At 44.6% G+C, this 19,674-nt stretch overlaps 1 protein-coding gene across 2 annotated transcripts in view; it reads left to right on the forward strand.

Moving 5' to 3' along the window:
• HECW2 (HECT, C2 and WW domain containing E3 ubiquitin protein ligase 2) overlaps positions 5,535 to 19,674 on the forward strand; it is a 451,986-nt gene continuing 437,846 nt past the window's right edge. Inside the window, exon 1 of one of the 2 annotated variants that reach the window (XM_018061392.1) lies at positions 5,535 to 5,628. The gene's annotated coding sequence lies outside the window, so the exon portion shown is untranslated. Of the gene's footprint in view, positions 5,629 to 5,729; positions 5,784 to 19,674 lie in introns of those variants that run through there. The other variant, XM_018061400.1, reaches the window with a different exon arrangement.

Here is a 19,674-nt window from a genome sequence, read left to right on the forward strand (position 1 = left end):
CCGGACATTCCTGGATCACCAGAAATGAGTGGGACACCCGTTGGGCTCCCAAGTCCACTTTTCGTTTAGTAGTCCAGTAATATCTCTTTGTCCCGGTGGCTCTCTGGACCAAGCTAGTCTTTTTTGGACATCGGCCCAAATTTTTGATTGAGAACTGAGTACTGGGCTCCCGTATCCACCATGAAGCTGACCAGTTTCCCCTCCACGTTAATAGCTACTGCCCTGACCCCCCTAGTCGCTATCTTTTCCTGCATATAAGACGCGAGTCCCCGATGGAGATTTTTCCTTTCTGGTAGTCTTTCTCCTCAGGTCTCTTTTGGGGCACTCATTTTTCTAATGTCCCTGCTCTTTGCAGTAGGCGCATTGGTCTCTCTTTAGGGCCTGTCTATCTGGTTTCTCCCCTCCTCCTGACTGGGTGTCTCTAGTTCTCTGGGAATCGGGCCACGTTCTCGTCCCCGCAAAAAGGATTTGAGCCAGTTCTTTTTGATTCCTCCGGTTCTCCTCAGCTCTATATTCCCTCTCTTCCCGTCTGATCTTTTCTGCATATTCCCTTTCCTCCCGTCTAATTCGTTCCTCCCTTTCCTCAGGGGTCTCTCTGTTATTGAACACCTTTTCAGCTGCCCTTACCAGATCCTGTATTGTCTGTTCTCCCAGCCTCTCTATCTTCTGCAACTTCCTCCTGGAATCCGGAGCTGCCTGATTAACAAAGGCTAGTAAAACTGCTGCACGTGACTCGTCAGCCTGAGGGTCCACGGGCATATACTGCCTGAAAGCCTCCATTAACCTCTCTAAAAAGGCTGCCGGGCTCTCATTTGGCTCCTGCCTTACTTGATTTACTTTAGCCAAATTAGGTGGTCTCCTGGTGGCTGCCCAGAGGCCATCCATCAGAGTCCGGCGGTACACTCGGAGATGCTCCCTACCTTCAGCGCGTTCAAAATCCCAGTTCGGTCGCAATAAGGGGAACTTCTTTGACCAGGTGGGGCTGCATTGTGGGGCTTCCATCCACTCCTAAGACATGTTTTCATGCCTCCGACAAAATTCGTTTCTGCTCCTCCATAGTAAAAAGCACCTGCAACAGCTGCTGACCATCATCCCAAGTAGGGTTATGAGTAAACAGGATAGAATCTAAAAGATCAATAAGGCCTTGGGGTTTTTCAGAAAAAGAGGGGTTTTGAGCTTTTCAGTTATATAAGTCGCTCGTAGAGAAGGGCCAGTATTGGTAGGTCCATTCCCCGTCAGGATTTGCCAGCCCAACATGGACAGGAAGCGCCCAAACGGTGGACGAAGGTGCCTCTCGGCTCCCATAGTCGGACGAGTCTCCGCCCCCTCAGGTCCTTCAGCGTGTTCCCTGGGCTGGCCCCGCCTCCTGCTGCGGAGCCGAGGGTTCTGGGTTCCCCCTTTGTTCTCCGGAGGACACCTGAGGTACCTGTGGGAGCAAGGGTGGCGGGATATATGGGGGAGGCGAGATTTCAGTGTCTAAATCAATCAGACTAGGGTATAGAGAAGATTGCTGGAGTGTCGGTTTTTTGCAGCTCTCCCGTGCCTCACAGTCTTCTTCCTGGGGGGCCTCCACGACCAGGACCTGTGGAACAGAAGCACTGGGGGGGGGGGTTGTGACTAAAGAGTTTCAGCCAAACTGGAGGGTCTTCTACTAAATTTTCCCAGACCAGGACGTAAGGAGCTTGGTCTGGATGGCCCCAAGGGTCAGGAGCCATTATTCTTTCTTTAACAGCCTGGATGACCAGCAGGCTGAAAGTTCCCTCTGGCGGCCAGCCAACCTGAAATGTCAGCCACTCGGATGAGCATAGGGTTCTTAGCTTCCTCTTCTTTACTAGCATTGATAGATTCTGAGCCTTGGATTTAAAATCGGAAAAATGGTCAGTCATTACAGATAGTGCTGTAGAATAACTCTGACCCATGACGGCAACACCCACAATAAGCACACAAAAAGCAAGCATGGCGCCGGCACACAGATTCAAACGACAGACAGTAGACGAACAAATATCAGCCGAAAACACTGAACTAGGTTTATCCCAGGTTGTTGTTGTCCTGTTCCCCAAAGTTACCTTACCGAAGGGTGTTCACTGCCCACCAGACTCAGGATCGGGAGAAACGTTTTCCCCCGTTCCTTTACAGAATGGCTCACAGAACCAGCTGCCTTCCAGCTCGAATGCTGGGCCTCGGACTTATGCTGCCCGGGCGACTCTTTCGCCCCCTGACCTGATGCCGGCGTCCAGATATACTTCCTCCTAGTGAGGCTTCCCTTATGCCTGGAAGATGTTGTTCTTCTCAGTCAGGGGATCCTGGATGAGCCCCCAAATGTTATGCCCAAGGTCCAAATCCCCAGAACTGAGAGAACAAGACATCCACGGCAATGCAAACACAAAAAGGGAATTTATTGCTAGCTCGAGCTAGGGCTCTGGCCACATCCAACACAGTGGAATAGAGCCAGAGCCCCGAGCCCTGGATTACAGTAGTATTTATAGGTTTAGGACAAAGACAGGGAACTGGCAAGGTTGGATTGGTTACAAGGGTTTCTTTGCATCTACTAATTGGCTAGATTTTCGAGCGTGTGGGCTTTCTTAGGAGATTTCTATCCTTGTCCGGATTGGCACAGACCAGGCTATGGGGAGCATGCTGACAGGCTGAGTCCTCCTGTCACCGGTGGGAGGTAATTTTGATTCTGCCTGGGCAGTGTCTCAGCTGTTTCTGGGATGCTTGCTCCGGCCTATTTTAGCCATGGCCTCTATCAGGCCTCAACACTGGGATCTGGCTTTGGGTTTAGATTTGAATGCTATGCTTCAGGAGGAGTACATTCACTGAAAGGAGGTAACAGAGGATGGTGAAGAGTCAGGACACCTTGCCTTATGATAAGCAGCTGTTGCAGCTAGGGGTCATGTTAAAATCTTGGAATAGACAATTCAAGTGGTTTCCGAGTCTGTCTTTAGTCCTTGTAGTTTTGTTGAGGTGAAAGAAGTATTTCAACTCAATATAAGGAATCACTATCTAATGTTAGGCCAGTTTCAACACAGAATCGACCAACTTGTGAAAAAAATGAGCTCAAGAAGGGGCTAAATGAGAACCAGTCAGAAATCCTCTGAAGGGGAGACCCCAGTTTGGGGCTGGTGACAAGCATAGGGAGTGCAGTATGAAAGAAGCTAACCTTTACACACTTATCTGAGATTTTAGGATGACTTTGCTGTTAATTCTATTTGAATCCTCAGCCTCAGGTTTAATGCCTGATATATACAGAGTTTTAAAGATAGATGGGACTGCTTTTAAGGTCAGAGAAAAACGTTTGGCCTTTTTTTTTTTTTTTTCAAACCTAAGGGCAGCAAGAATGATCCATTTAGCTCTTTCTATGCTTTTTTGTTTAAAGTTAGATTGTAAGATGGTGGTTAATTAATACAGGATATTAAATGTTGCAGATATGTGATTGCTGGGTATAGAGCAAGTTATACAAAGAGAACATCATGTGGGATCCTTTGGGATCCCTGTTCTTCCAGTAGGTACAAGAATAGGAACTTGTTTCTTTTGTGGTGTATGTGTGGGGTTATCAGTTCTTTGGAGCAGCTGAGCAACGGTGTGTGTGATGGGTCAGAGGAACAATGAGTCAGGGCTTTTTGTGACCCCTGACAGAACACAACTGAAACTGCCTTGAGGAAAAGGGGGAGGGGGTGGATTCATTGCTTTCAAGGGTAGAGTTTACTTAGACATATTTGCCTCCTAACTCTCGAAAGATAGCATCCCCGCCCCCTCAGGTTTCCTTCCTTAAAGTTGACTTTGTCCAAATGCATTGGTGGTACTTATATCTACATTTGGTGGCTTATATCCTTCTAAATTAGTTATCCTAGTTGGAAGGACTTCTTTTTCTGAACTGATTCAGCAAAAGTTCCAGATTGAATTTCTGGACCAATAAGCCCATTGCAGTACCAACCACTGTGGTCTGGAATATGATGACTGGCCAGTTCTGGGGAGTGAGGGTGGGAGGTGTCAGTATTCTGGAACCACCACAAAGACTCCTGGGCCCGGGGGGTAGGGCGGAGGGAAATGAATAACTGTTATCAGAGAAGGGGAAAAAATGGATAATACTGACAGTACACACTCAAAAATCCCTCAATAAAGATATCTGTTATTTGGGGAAAAAATGTTTTGGGTTGTAGTTTAACTGTAAAAGCGTGCAAATCTTTCCCTTATCTGGATAGATTTCATGCATGGGGGATAAGAGTCTTAACATTTCCGCATTTTTACTCTTTCCTTTAAGCGGGACTGAGTCACTGAAGACGCTGCAAAAAAAGTAAACAGAAAGCTTAAAGTATTAATACGGTAATTTTTAATTTGAGTGCCCTCTTTAGACAAAGTAGCTGGGAGCGCTTTCATCAATCCATTTTAAATCGTGACCACACCCCGTGTAGGTGACATGACTATTACCGTCTTGCCCTTGCGGTTGGGGAAATCGAGGCATGACATTCCTCCATTTAGCCTTCCGGGGGCATTTCGGAAGAGTCCAGCCTGCCTGATATCAGAGGGTCTCCTTCCTCCGCTGCGCCTCTCGGAACCCTCATGTCCTCCGGCGTCGCACAAGGAGAGCAGCTCAGGCTCCGCCGCAGCCTCGGGATTCGTCCTTCTCCTGGCTGCACCCGCCCCGCTCTCCTGCACCTTCCCCGGGAACGTCCAACTGGACAAGGTCTGGAGTCTCTCCCGTCCTCTCCCCTCACCCCTCCCGTTGCCCTCCCTCTGGTCCACGACGTGCAGGAAGCCCCCAGCCCAGTGCCCTGCAGGGAGGTGCGGGCACATGTCGCCCAGGCGTCCAGCGGGAGGGGCGCCGGCGACGCCGGAGGTGAGCGGCCCGCACCCTTCGTCCCCGAGGGCCCGGGCGCCGGGGCAGGGAAGGGCACCGGGCACGCCGGGCGCGAGGAAGGTGGCGGCGCGAGGGAGGCTGGGCGAGCCCGCCGGGAGCGGCGAGAGGGGGCCACGCGGGCGGGCCGGCGCGCGGCTCGCGGGCGACGCCTGGAGAGCGAGCGGCGGGGAGCCGGGCGCTGCTGGGCCGCTCGGGGACGCGCCGCGCCCGGGCCGCGGAGCTCGGCGTGAACCTCCCCGGGATGCCCGGACCCCCGGGTGCCCTCCCGAGAGCGGGCGGAAGACATGGCTTCGCGCGTCCCCGCCGCCGCTGACTCGACAGAATCGGCGGGCCGCGCGAGGGGCGCGGCGTAACCCGGGGGTGGGCGGTGGCGCGGAGCCTCCCGGGGAGCTCGGGGCGTCGCTGGGAGCGAAGGAGGATGCCAACACAAAGGCAAGCCGAGACCCAGCCCGTTGCGCAGGGCGGCGGGAAGAGCCGCTGAGGGGCGCGCCGGGCGCGCTCGGCACCGCGCTGCGTCTCTCGTCGCTGCCTCTGCTTGCCGGGTCGGAGACGGCCGCGCAGGGTCCCTCGGTCCCGTGGCAGCGGCCGCCGCAGCCGGGAGCTGCATGCGACGCGCGGCGGCGCCCGCGGCCGCCTGCTTTCCCCGCGGCGCGCGCGGACCGGCTGGAGGGCGCTGGGGCCGCGGGTCCGGGCATCTGCCGGGGCGCCCAGTCGCCCGGCGGCCCCATCCCCACCCGCAGCCGGCGGCGGTAGGCGCCGAGCTCCAGGTGAGTGTGCGGCCCTCGCCCGGCCTTTGCTCCGCAAGCCGGACGACGGGAGGTGGCTTTGTTTTCCTCCCTTGCGCCCCGGCGCGGTCATTCATTTGACATTTCGGCTTCCGCTGCCCCGAGACGCGGGTGAGAGGCACCGGGACGTGTTTCAGGTTTGATCCTCCCAGGGAGCTGAGACTTTTGGGTCCATCTGAGCATCTCTTGAGGGAGCAGAGGCTTCATTTTCTTCTGGTTTGGAATGTGTTGTGAACATCCTCTGCCGCGGCTTGGGGCCTGGAGGAAACTGGGGCTACAGATTTAGACGTAGACGTTTTGGAGGACGTGCAGCTGCAGAGGTCTGGCTCTTACATGCCTTGTGTTTTTCTCTATTAGCAGAGCTCAGGTGTTTTCCCTTGCTTATCATTATTAATTTAGGAACATCTTTACAGGCACTTTTGTTTCTTTTAGAGTTGGAAGTCTTTGGAGACAATACAGAGCTCACAGTTACAGGGGATCAAGCGCTGTTGAACTTGGAGAAGGCAGGCATCGTCAACCGTTGTAGGTAGAGGGTAGAAGTGGACCTTAGGCAAACTTCTCTGGGGTCCTTTAGCCCTCTCAGTACGATTTCTGCTTTCACTGTCTTGGAGTCAAGCAAAATGAATTCTCATTGCACGTATACCTTTGTCAAAGTGTGAAACTTGTCTTTTTTTTTTTTTTTAATAGTTTTCTATAGTTTTTAATTTGGAGGAAAAAGATTTAAACATAATTAGTAGAGTGAACCTGGTGAAATTTCATGATTTCGTATTGTCTCATAAGTATGGTTTTCATTTTACTATTTCTCCTATTCCCTCAAGGGCTCATTTCTTCTGTTGCCTAGAGAGAGCTCCACTGCACCCCTCCCCACCCCCCAACAGATGGCTGTATGTTCTGAGAGGTTATCTTTAAAATGACACTCACATTACCTATAAACAAGAAAGGAGCAGTTGTTAGGCTTATCCTTGGAGTTATTAAAGCAAGAACCCTAATCTGGATGGGGATGCTATTGATGGTGTGAAAATCTGGAGTTTGCTAATCTGTTTGGGCCTCAGAAGATTCCTGCAGGGATTGTTTATACAGTGTGGGAGACAGATGGCATTCCCAGCAGACAAGAGAAGCCCAGCATAAAGAGTCATTGTATTCTTCAAAAATTATCCACTTCCCTGTTGGGAGATGGGGTACAGTGGGGAAGACATAGTTTTCATCTCCCAAAGAAGACATTATAACCGTATCATCCAGCAGCTTGACTAGTGAGTTTCTTTTTTTTAACATTTAAAAAGTCTTTATTGAGCTTTTTGTTTTGATTATTCCTTTGGCACATTTTGGCCTCAATTTTTGTTATGTGAAGCAGTTTAAACAGTTATATTAACAAAAATGTCTTTGAATTTAAGATTATCGTACTGCTTGGAAAAACAGTAGTTCTTGAGTACAAATGGCCCCTTGTACTTATAGTGTCCCCTACCCGGAAGGACTTTAGTCCAACCTGCATGAATTCAAAAGGAATTTCTTCTACTACCTCCATGACAGGTGGTTTCCTGACTGCCAGCGTTTGTCCCCAGATTCTCAGCTGTGGGTAGTACTCTACTTTTATAAGACTTAACAGCCTAAGACTGTTGGGTCATCAGTCTTTTGCTTAGTCCCCTACACTTAGCCAAAGCCTAAGATTTTTGCTTTAGCAGTGAGCTCTATCACAGCATTGAACAACCTTGGGCAGTGAATCATTCTGAGTGACTGTGAAGTCTGTGAAGAAGTTAAAGTCATTCTGAACATTTGTGATAAGCCATCTGGAGCATCTCTGCTCCTACCATCATTATAGATTCTTTACGGGCTGTAGATTCCAGCTAGATTGCAAAATTGGTCTGCCCTTTGTATGCATGTGAGGGAAAATATTCCAATAAATTCATAGTCACTAGCTACAGGACTAAATTTTATGAAGAACATGAGCGATGTTTGACTCTTTGAAACAGGAAGTATGGGGTAAAAGTAAGCATTGGCTCTGTTTAGCCTGGAAACTGATCTTGGGGAAAAAAATATATATATTTCTTTACTTTTTTCCAAAGCCTTCTGCACCACTGATTTCAGCAAAAGGCAAAGGAACTAAGGTTGTTACCTGTAGCTGAGGACAGATACCCTAGCTATTTTTTCTGGATGAATGTGTGTTGCTGGAGAGGTGGCTTTTGGGCTCTGCATGTGCCTTGGCATCAAAAAAGGGTCTAACATTCAAATTTGGATTGTTAAATGTGCGGTTGATATCTGTGTACCTTCTCAGTAGGTTGCTTCCTCTCTTGTGAAGTATTCCTTTATGAGAAACCCAAGGCACCAGGCCTGGGATTTGCTGGGCCCCTGGCCTGCATCCACATTCTTGTGTGTTACTGCGTTCTTTCCTGAGTAAAAATGGAACCAGTTTTACACAAATAGGGAATGCAGGGTGGAGTGAAAACCTTTCCAGCTCCATTGTGGAAAGGCAGGCCTGGCCTGGAGAGAGGACTGCATTTGAAGTGTATTTGGTTGACATAGCATAGGCAGAATTGCTTCCTTACACACAGGATGGCCTTTGTGTGGGAAAATGAATGAGAGATTAGACGTGTGACCACACCTTCTCAGTTGGTTTATTCCTATTGCCCCATCTGAATCATCAAATGCATCCCCTTTCATATTTAAAAGTGCCCTGGTTTGGATGATAAATTGTATGGTCACCCTGGATTTTCAGGAATCTTCACTATTTTCTTCACCACCTTCTTCTGACTTCAGATTTTGAGTCCGGCTTTATTTCAGTCTTTAATTTGTTAAATGCAAAGATTAAAAAAAGTAAAAAAAATTAAACAAAAAAATGCTTGAAGAAAAAAAGAAATAATAAAAATGATGAAAGATGAAGGAATGAGGTATTCGGTTGCCTGTCATCTATTTACACATACAAGAAACAAAAGTTTTATGCTTGAGGTGTTAAGTGTCTACTTTGGCTCTGCTGCTGCTGGTGCTGCTAAGTCGCTTCAGTCGTGTCCGACTCTGTGCGACCCCATAGACGGCAGCCCACCAGGCTCCCCCGTCCCTGGGATTCTCCAGGCAAGAACACTGGAGTGGGTTGCCATTTCCTTCTCCAGTGCATGAAAGTGAAAAGTGAAATTGAAGTCGCTCAGTCATGTCTGACTCTTCGCGACCCCATGGACTGCAGCCTACTAGGCTCCTCTGTCCATGGGATTTTCCAGGCAAGAGTACTGGAGTGGGGTGCCATCGCCTTCTCTGACTTTGGGTCTAAGCCCATGCTATTATTGTCTTTGAGCACAATGAGAATTAACACCTGTTTACCTAGGGCTGACACGAATTGGGACAACTCCTATGATTCGGGACAGCAGCTTCAACAAAACCTGTTTGCAGACCTAATGGCTGCATGGCTTTTGCAGATTGGAATGCAAGTTTCAAGGGCGTCCCAGGTGGCATTAATGATAAAGAACCCACCTGCCAATGCAGGAGGCTTAAGAGACTCAGCTTCTATCCCTGAGTTGGGAAGATCCCCTGGAGGGGAGCATAGCAACCTATTCCACTTGCCTGGAGAATCCCATGGATAGAGGAGCTTGGTGGGCTACAGTCTATAGGACCACAGAGTTGTCATGACTGAAACGACTTAGCACGTGTGCAAATTTCAAGATATGGTGTTTGGTCAACTTCTTGGAATTCACTGAGAGACCAAAACACATGTGTTGTTGTGAAGACTTTGACTCCACATTCTCCTAGTTTCCAAGCCCTCTGGGCCATGAGAATAATAGAAGAGCCTTTGTTTTCTGCCCTCTCTTCTGACAAGAGTCTTGGGTTTGGGTCTCAGCTTTTCAGACAAAAGGCTTGCAGAGAAGAATGTGATGTGCCCTCTCACCACATGAACATTCTCACAGGACTGGAGATTGTGCAGGTGACCTGATGGGGCTTTGAGTTTGAACACTAGATATATGGAGCTTGTGGCATGTAATTTTACAATAATGGCTGTGCTTCTTTGCTAAAGAATTGCCTGTTTGAAAGAGTTCGTTCGCAGTGCTGGCCAGTAGGTGTTACAAATAATTATGGCTGTCACTTTTTCCACACCCACTCCACTGAAATCCTCAAAAGCTTGGTCAGCATGCTTGAATAAGAAGAAATGTATGTATCTTCTTTATAAGTGGTAAGACTGTATAGTTATTTTTGTTCAGACAAGGACACTCTTGAGAGTAAAGTGAAAAGTGAAGTCACCCAGTCGTGTCTGACTCTTCGCAACCCCATGGACTATAGCCTGCCAGGTTCCTCCGTCCATGGGATTTTCCAGGCAAGAACACTGGAGTGGGTTGCCATTTCCTTCTCCAGGGGATCTTCCCAACCCAGGGATCGAACCTGGGTCTCCCACACTGCAGGCAGACTTTTTACCGTCTGAGCTACCAAGGAAGCCCCTTGAGAGTGAAAAGAGGTACTAACTGGAAGGGGCACCATATCAAACAGTTTATACTGTTGTGTCAGGAAAGTTATGTTGGATGATTGTTTTAACTATTACCTAAGTCATTAGCTTTTCTATGAAGAATATCTATATGGTAGAAGAATGTCCTTAACTTCTAGATTCGTTCAACATATGTTTAATGTGTGCATTTGTATACGTATATGTGTATATACACAGACATTGCCCATATATCTATAGATATTGTATTATGGGATTGAAATTAACTGCTTAAGAAGACCTAGTCATTTGGAAAACTGTGACTTTCATCATTCCTTTCATAGACTGACTTTTAACTAAAAAAAAGAAGTCCAGCCTCTCCACACTTTAAGTCATCTTCTGACCTTGTGCAGTTCTCTTGCTTAAATCATTTGATGGTTCTCCATTTTCTGTTTAATTCTCAAGTAAGATCCACAGACAGATTGGTGGTTAGAGAGGAAAAGCAATGAAAAAATTTTACTTACTCCCTCATTCATTTATTCATTCAACTATTAATACTGTTTATTGAGCACCTTCCATGAATCTAGATGCTGAATGGATAAAACAAAGATCCCTGCCCTTATGAAGTTTTCATTTTATTGAGGATGAAGACGTGGGAGTGGGAGATGCACAATAAGCCAAATAAGTAAGTGAATTATATAGCATTCTAGAAGGAGGTAATGCTTTGGAAGAAAGTAGAATAGATAAATTAGTTGAGTAGCCTTCATGAAGAAACCTTCAGCAAAGACTTAAAGGAAGTGAAAGAAGTTGCTCATACAGATACCAGAGGGGAGTGTTTCAGGCAGAGAGAACAGTCAGTGTGAAGGAGTGAAGGTGAGAATATGTTTGGATGTGTTCAAAGATTAGTGAGAAAACCAACACAAGAGGGTGGAGTGATGGGGGGGACGTGGAAATGTGAATCAGAAAGATGATGTAGGAGTAGCAGAGCATGTAGGATCTTGAGATGTGAGAGTGACTATAAATCCAGCAGAGATCCCATTAGGTTCTTAAAAGGTATTCTGGTATTAATTGTGTTTGTGCTCTGAAGACTTGCATTTCATATATGGTGCACTTCATCTTAGGTATTATACTTTTTATGTCATTTGCTCATTGTTTACTTGTTAAAATAGCATAGTTTATTGTTGCTGGTCTTAAGTTGTATCTCCATTGCGCAAAAATAGATCAGAGGCTCAAAAGTGGCTCATTGCAGTGTGAAAATAGTGATGAAAACAGTAATGAAAATGCTTCAGTTCAAAATGTCACAAACATACTTAGAGAACTAAATCCCATTCCAAATATAAAACGTGAATCTGTATGTGTAAAAACAAGGGAGTTTGTGACAGGAATGATTTCAAAACAGTAGCTGAAATGGAAAATTATAAAAAAAGCGAAGGGAAATAAGATGATGACTATTTCAAAACTGCTTTTTTATTGGGTTTGCCATCCATTTGCTCCTAGTCCTCAGTCATCGCCTGTTGTGAAACTTTTTCTGTGAAGCCATGGATGTTTTGGTGTCATTTTCAAACAAAGCACAGTGGCTTCTCTGTTAGACCATTCAAGTTTCCCAGGACAAGAACCCAATGATATTTTCCATTACAAAATTAATGTGTTAAACTTCTAACAGTAGGAAAGAGATTAAAACTTTAGTAGCATCATTAAGTGATCCTTGTAACAAAAGTAAGTATAAGTCATTTTATTGAAGAGATACTTGGAAAACAGTTGGAAAGTTAAAGACAAACATTATCCGCAGAGAGAAACCAGAAGTTATTGTCAGAATTCCTTTGTCAAATGACACAGTTGGCTGTTGCATATTATCAGTGGAGTAGAGTGTGAAAGAGTGATTACTATCAAGTACACACTAGCAGATATTTCACTTTATGGATGGATGAAACCACTGATGTCATGCAGAGAATGAATCAGCTTTTGGCATTTGTTCAGGGAGGAACACTTGGTGATGCTTTGTTCATTTATCACTGAAAACTCGTGGTATAGAGGAAGAGGTTTTTCTTTTGGTTAACCATTATATATGAGAGAGAAAAAGTCCTCAGGAAGCAGAACTGACAGAGCATTAGGTTCATGTACAGAGAAGAAGGTTGTGACTTCATGAAGAAAAGAAGTTGTACCTAGAACCCAATCTACATGTTCTTCCATTCACAGTGAAGATGTAGTACCTTCTGATCTTGAGGAACTACTGAAAGAAAGTGAAAACTGGGTAAATTATGGCCCATGTGTATCTGTGTGTGCTGTGCAAAGTGATGGACAAGGAGTATAAAGCTGCTTCTCTGCACTAATGTACTCTGGCTGTTTAGGGGAAAGGTGCTCATATGGTATTTTACCTGTGCTCTAAGATATCTGCAGAGCAAGAAAGATGTTTCTTTATGACATCACAATTAGAAATGATTTCTCTTATATCAAGTGTCACGCCTCAGTACTCTGCTCTGCCCACATGGAACCATGTCAGGGACAGGGAAGAAAGGGAGAATTGCTAACAAAACAATCTGCTACAATCATGGGGACTAAGACATATTTTTTTCATTAGAAAGAGTTAGAAGTCCACATTGGCTATAAAGAGTTAAGAAAGTAATATTTTCAGTAATGGACAGTCCTTTAAATCAGAAGCGTATTACCTTTCGGTGACCTATTAGAAGAATAAGAGCACAAAGAAATAGAACTTAGCTCCAATAAAGTTGATGGGGTGAGAATACAAGTGTATATGTATATAACTTTTGAGAGCATGTAGAGAACCACAGTGGGAGGAACCCAGGCTTTAAGGATTTTGTTAAGATGCTGGATGGCCAGGAGTGCAGGTAAAAGGAGGTGGAGAAGCCTGACAGTTGCACTTGACCTTTCTTATACTTTTGCCTTTAGGCTTGGCTTCATTTCAGACAGATGGACTTGATACTTGACTTCATTTTTAGAACAGGATTTGTATTGCCCCTGATGTAACCTAGAAAAAAAATTAATGTTCTCTAGTGTTTTAGGATTCTTTGCATAGGACTCCACTCATTCCTCCCCTCCTCCCTCCCTGCCTCTTCCCAACCCTCCTGTCGTCTCCCTTCTCTTCTCCTCTACCTCTGTCTCTTCTTTTGTTCTTTCCCTCTTCAAGCTGTTGAGTTGGTGTCTTGAAACTGGGAGATGCTTTGAGGGCTTATGTTCTTTCCATGTCTTTGGGCAGATATGTGTGCTATCCAGGGCAAGAAGGATCAGGGCTCTAGGGCAGTTCTATTCCTTGTTCAGCTAACCCACTCTAATATGGAGTATCCAGTTATAGCACACACTTAAATTTGAACCCGCTTCCTTAAGTAAAGATCTGTTTCCCAGGGAGTTCCCTGATGGCCCAGTGGTTAGGGTTCTAGGCGTTCACTGCCTTGGCTAGAGTTCAGTCCCTGGTTGGGGAACTGAGATCCTGCAAGCCTGGTGGCAAGGCCAAAAAAAAAAAAAGCAATTCTTTTCTTTATTTATTTGGATTTTAATAAAGATGGAGTCATTGTCTTTTGTCTGATAACTCTTCTATAGTGATGGCCATTATTTCATTCTAGGACAGAAGTCATTCATGCATTATTCATTGAATAAACATTGAGAGCCTTATATGCACCAGGCTGTCTTCTGAGGGATAGGTTAAAAGAGGTCAATACTCAGACATGGCCCTGACCAGATAAGACAGAGAACTGAGTTAGGAAATAGGCAACAGCAACAGAGATATGAATAAACAAAGGACCATGTAATTGCAAAGCAAATGTGGCAGAAATTGTAAAGGTGAACATTTTTACCTTCAGTTCAGTTCAGTTCAGTCGCTCAGTCGTGTCAGACTCTTTGCAGCCCCATGAATCGCAGCACGCCAGGCCTCCTTGTCCATCACCAACTCCCGGAGTTCACTCAAACTCACGTCCATCGAGTCGGTGATGCCATCCAGCCATCTCATCCTCTGTCGTCCCCTTCTCCTCCTGCCCCCAATCCCTCCCAGCATCAGAGTCTTTTCCAGTGAGTCAGCTCTTCTCATGAGGTGGCCAAAGTACTGGAGTTTTAGCTTTAGCATCATTCCTCCCAAAGAACACCCAGGGCTGATCTTCTTTAGAATGGACTAGTTGGATCTCCTTGTAGTCCAAGGGACTCTCAAGAGTCTTCTCCAACACCACAGTTCAAAAGCATCAATTCTTTGGTGCTCAGTTTTCTTTATAGTCCAACTCTCACATCCATACATGACCACAGGAAAAACCATAGCTTTGACTAGATGGACCTTTGTTGGCAAAGTAATATCTCTGCTTTTCAATTTTTACCTTAGGGTGGTGGTATTTGGGCTACTTTTATGTTAACTTCTGAACTTTATGGTCTTCTGAATGTATTTTTGAAATATTTTGTAAGTAGAAAATGAAAAAAAAAAACACATTGTTGGAAGGGTCTTAAATGCTTTGTAGAGGAGGAGCTGGCTAGAGAAGGAGGTGTAAGTGGGACTTCTTTTCTAGGCAGGCAAGACCTGGAGTGTAATTCATCACTTGTCTGTGTGAGAGGGATGAGGCTAATTTGGACAGGGCTCAGAGAAGAGTTGTACAGCTGATTGACTGATCGACGGCTGAGTTGAAAATAAGACCTACGAGACGTCTCAAAGAACCAGGGATGTAGAACAGCTGTGGAATTTAACCCCATGCCATGACTTAGGATCTCTTTTTCTTGCGTTTATACACCATCCACTTCTACATTTCCACATTCTCTCCACTCATTTCTCTTGTTCAGCATCAGGCAAGGGCACGATGCAGGTTAGAATTACGTGTTAGCGGAAAATTGGAATTTTGTTCTCTAGTTGAAGAAACATGGGAAAGGACCTGAAGGGCAAATGAGTTCAACCTTCTTCCAAAGAGGTATCTCTTCAGTGTTGTTAATAGGTGGTCATCAAATTCTTACAGACCATTTTCATACTTGTTCCACCTAGAATGGGGTGGTGGCAGGTGGGGCACTCTTGTCTGCTTCAGTTAGGCAGGTCTTCTTTCCATTCCATAGATGCCCTAGCTCATCTCCACCTCAGTACTTTTACCACAGGAAGTACTTCCCATCTGGAACACCCACCAATTCTACCTGCTTTTCTGCGTGTCGTTTAAAAATTGTGTTTTGCATCATTGCTTCCTCCCCACCCCCTGTCTTACCCTTATGAAGAATATGGCATTTCTGGAAGTAAATGTAGCTTCCTTTGTTGTGACTGGGAGTAAGACTGGGAGTAGAGTGAGTATCCTACTCTGGGAGGGGATTGAGGACAGTGTGTTTAGTTTAATATCTATGCCCTAGATGCTGATATGCCCCACTCTTGGCAATCACTCTCTTATAGCAATTAAGATCTTAATCATCTGCTGTTTTAAGTGATGCACTACTTACTTTGTTTGCTATTAATGTTTTTGCTAACTAGATTTAAGTACTTTGAAGATATGAGAACTTGGCTGATACCTCTGTATAGTGCCCAGTATTGATCATGAAATGAATACATATACAATAATCAATGGCTAATGGCTGAAGAGACCATGTGTTGTTTTTTTTTCATGAACCATTATGGAAACCTGTCATTTATATAAATCAGATATTAAATTGGTACAGACACTAAAAGATGAGCATTTTTGTAGTTCTAAAATGGCAGAAAGTCAAGTCTTGGAGGTCGGTTCATTGAGATAATTCCCATCTCAGAAAACTCTTCCTTTGTAAGCCTTCTAACTCCTTGCTATTCAGAGTGTAGTCTACAGACTACACTGGTGCAGTGACATCAGCATCACCCAGAAGCCAGGCCTACTGAGTCAGAATCTGCATTTTAACAAGATCTTCAGATATGTTCTATACACAGTAAGATTTGAGAAGCATTTTATTTTTAACACAAACTTCAGAAATTTAAGAGGAGCATTTATCTTCAAACAGATGTGAGTCTGGAAATGACGATTTCATTGGTCTGTGGATGAGGTCCTCAGTGTTTTCTGTCATGTGGCTTGGAATTACACTGCTTCTTGCCAGGCCGGAAAATGCCTCTGCAGGAATGCCCCAGGGTAATTTAAGTATGAGAGTGGTTCTTAGATGTTAGATGTGATGATTACAGGAACTTGAAGCATTTTGGAGTGAGAAACTCGGAGAGCTTGGCAAAGGTAGAGGAACATGGCCATGAAACCTGAAACCAATGGTGAGGGAAGAGGTCTTCCCTTTATGATTAGAAAGTGAAAGTGAAAGTGAAGTTGCTCAGTCGTGTCCGACTCTTTGCGACCCCATGGACTGTAGCCCACCAGGCTCCTCTGTCCATGGGATTTTCCAGGCAAGAATACTGGAGTGGGTTGCCATTTCCTTCTCCTTATGATTAGAAGCAACTTCCAACTCTCTGGACTTCAGGTCTGTTCTTCCCCTCCCACCCCTCCAGAGCCAGGCGGGCACGAATGAAATGGCTTAAAGTGCTGTGCATGGAAACCTTGTGGAATGGAGAGGTATTCTTCATCAGAGGAGAAGGAGGTGTCACTACTCAGCTTACCCAGTTGTTGCCACATGGGAATTTGTGTTCAGCAAATAAAGCTAAAAATCTAAGTTTGTATATACAAAACCTCTTTGAGTGTAATATGTTGGTAATTAAAATGTTTTTAGAACAGCTCAGTCCAAACAAAATTCATATGCTGCCTGCATCTGTTTTGTAACCCCTCTTCTAGAGCAACAAAACATATGTGGTGATGTGAATATCTGACCTTTTTAGTTTAGGACACCAAACATGGTAGAGGCATTTTGGTTCTAGTAAGGACCACTTTGGATCTTTACTAAGTAAAAGCAATAAAAAGACATGAAGAAGGGAGTTGTACTTGCTTTGATGACCTGGTTTATCAATAAAATACATGTCTAGAGAACACAAGGGGGCTTCCCTTGTGGCTCAGGTGGGTAAAGTGTCTGCCTACAATGTGGGAGACCCAGATTTGATCCCTGGGTCAGGAAGTTTCCCTGGAGAAGGAAATGGCAACCCACTCCAGTATTCTTGCCTGGAAAATCCCATGGACGGAGGAGCCCAGTTGGCTGCACTCCATGGTGTCTCAAAGAGTCGGACACTACTGAGCAACTTCACTTCACTTCAAAGGATATCAGTAACTAATGGTGTTTGGAGGAAAGTGATGCAAGTTATGACCAACCTAGACAGCATACTAAAAAGCAGAGATATTACTTTGCTAACAAAGGTCAAGGCTATGATTTTTCCAGTAGTCACGTGTGGATGTGAGAGTTGGACTATAAAGAAAGCTGAGTACCGAAAAATTGATGCTTTTTAACCGTGGTGTTGGAGGACTCTTGAGAGTCCCCTGGACTGTAAGGAGATTTAACCAGTCCATCCTAAAGGAAATCAGTCCTGAATATTCATTAGAAGGACTGATGTTGAAGCTAAAACTCCAATACTTTGGCCACCTGATGCGAAGAGCTGACTCATTTGAAAAGACCCTGATGCTGGGAAAGACTGAAGGTGGGAGAAGGGGACGACAGGATGAGACGGTTAGGATGGCATCACTGACTCAATGGACATGAATTTGAGCAAGCTCTGGGAGTTGGTGATGGACAGGGAGGCCTGGCGTGCTACAGTCCATGGGTTACAAGGAGCTGGACACGAGTGAGCGACTGAACTGAACTGATGCTTAAAGGCATATAACTTAGGTTCTATAAAATCTGAAGGAGAAGTGAACATGGGACAGTGGTGAAGATATGAGGTCATGGAGATTTCTTGGCACCCTCAACCTAGGATCACACAGTGCAACAGAGCTGGGAGACTGGACCACAACTTGGAACTTTTTGTGCTAGAGAGAAGTGTGACTGGAGATAGAATTAGAGTTAATTTATCTTTAGCATTTGGTTGTTGAATATGGGTGGTGGCTAATATTTAGTTTGCTGGAATTGAGTTTTCAAATAAAGTTCATGTTAAAATTAGCAGTTTATGTATTTTGACAGTAAAAATAGGTGTGAGAATCAAAATTCTTTCAAAGATTTATTAATTCTGTTTCTTGTTAAAAATTAAATTTCTTAACGATTAGTACTATTTATTATTTATCTTTACATTATTATCATCTTTACATGTAGTACAGTCTAGGTCAATGATCTGTAGTGATTATAAGACAAAATATGGTTTATTTTCTGTCTTGGAGAATCATTCTGGAGGTATTCATTTTCCTCACTGATTAAAAAAAATAATGGCTTTGTTTGAGATACAATTCACATACCATGAAATCCGTCATTTGAAATTGTACCATATAGTGGGTTTAGTGTATTTACAAAGTTATGCAATCAACACCACCCTATAATATCAGAACCTGTTACCCTCAGAAGAAGACAAGTATCCTTAGCAGTCACTCCTCATCTCACCTGCCTCCAGCCCCTGGCAACCATCTCTCCAGTTTTCATGTGTTTAGATTTGCCTCTTGTAGACATTTCATAAAAGTGGAATTATATAATATGTAGCCTTTTGAGACTAGCATCTTTAACATAGCATAATATTTTCAAAATTTATTCATATTGTAGCATGTGTTAGCATGCTTTTCTTATGTATAGCCAAAAAAAATTGTGTTGTATGGATATACCACATTTTGTTTATCCATTTATCAGTTGATGGGTGTTTGAGATGTCCTCAATTTTTGGCTATTATGAATAATTCTGCTATGAATGTTTGTGTAAAAGTTTTTGTGTGGATTGTTGTTGTTGTTGTTCAGTCGTTCAGTTATGTCTGACTCTTTGTGATCCCATGGACTGCAGTATGCCAGGCTTTGCTGTCCTTCACCATTTCCTGGAGTTTGCTCAAATTCATATCCATTGAGTCTATGTTGCCATTCCAACCATCTCATCCTCTGCCGTCCCCTTCTCCTCTTACCTTCAGTCTTTCCCAGCATCAGTGCCTCTTCCAATGAGTTGGCTTTTTGCATCAGGTGGCCAAAATATTGGAGCTTCAGTTTTAGCATCAGTCCTTCCAATGACTATTCAGGATTGGTTTCCTTTCAGATTGACTGGTTTGATCTCCTTGTAGTCCAAGGGACTCTCAAAAGTTTTCTCCAACACCACAGTTCAAAAGCAAGTTCTTTGGGGGTCAGCCTTGTTTATGGTCCAACTCTCACATAAATACATGACTGCTGGAAAAACCACAGCTTTGACTAGGTGGATTTTGTTGGCAAAGTAATATCTCTGCTTTTTAATATGCTGTCTAGGTTTGTCATAGCTTTTCTTTCAAGGAGCAAGCGTCTTTTAATTTCATGGCTGCAGTCACCATCTGCAGTGATTTTGGAGCCCAAGAAAATAAAGTCTGTCACTGTTTTCATACTTTTCACATCTATTTGCCATGAATTGATGGGACCGGATGCCACGATCTTTGTTTTTTGAATGTTGAATTTTAAGCCAGCTTTTTGACTCTCCTCTTTCACCTTCATCAAGAAGCTCTTTAGTTCCTCTTCACTTTCTGCCTTTAGGGTGGTGTCATCTGCATATCTGAGGTTATTGATATTTCTCCCAGCAATCTTGATTCCAGCTTGTGCTTCATCCAGCCCGGCATTTCTCATGATGTACTCTGCATATAAGTTAAATAAGCAGGGTAACAATATACAGCCTTGATGTATATTGTGTGGATATATGTT

Source organism: Capra hircus, chromosome 2, assembly GCF_001704415.2.
Source record: "Capra hircus breed San Clemente chromosome 2, ASM170441v1, whole genome shotgun sequence".
NCBI lineage: Eukaryota > Metazoa > Chordata > Mammalia > Artiodactyla > Bovidae > Capra > Capra hircus.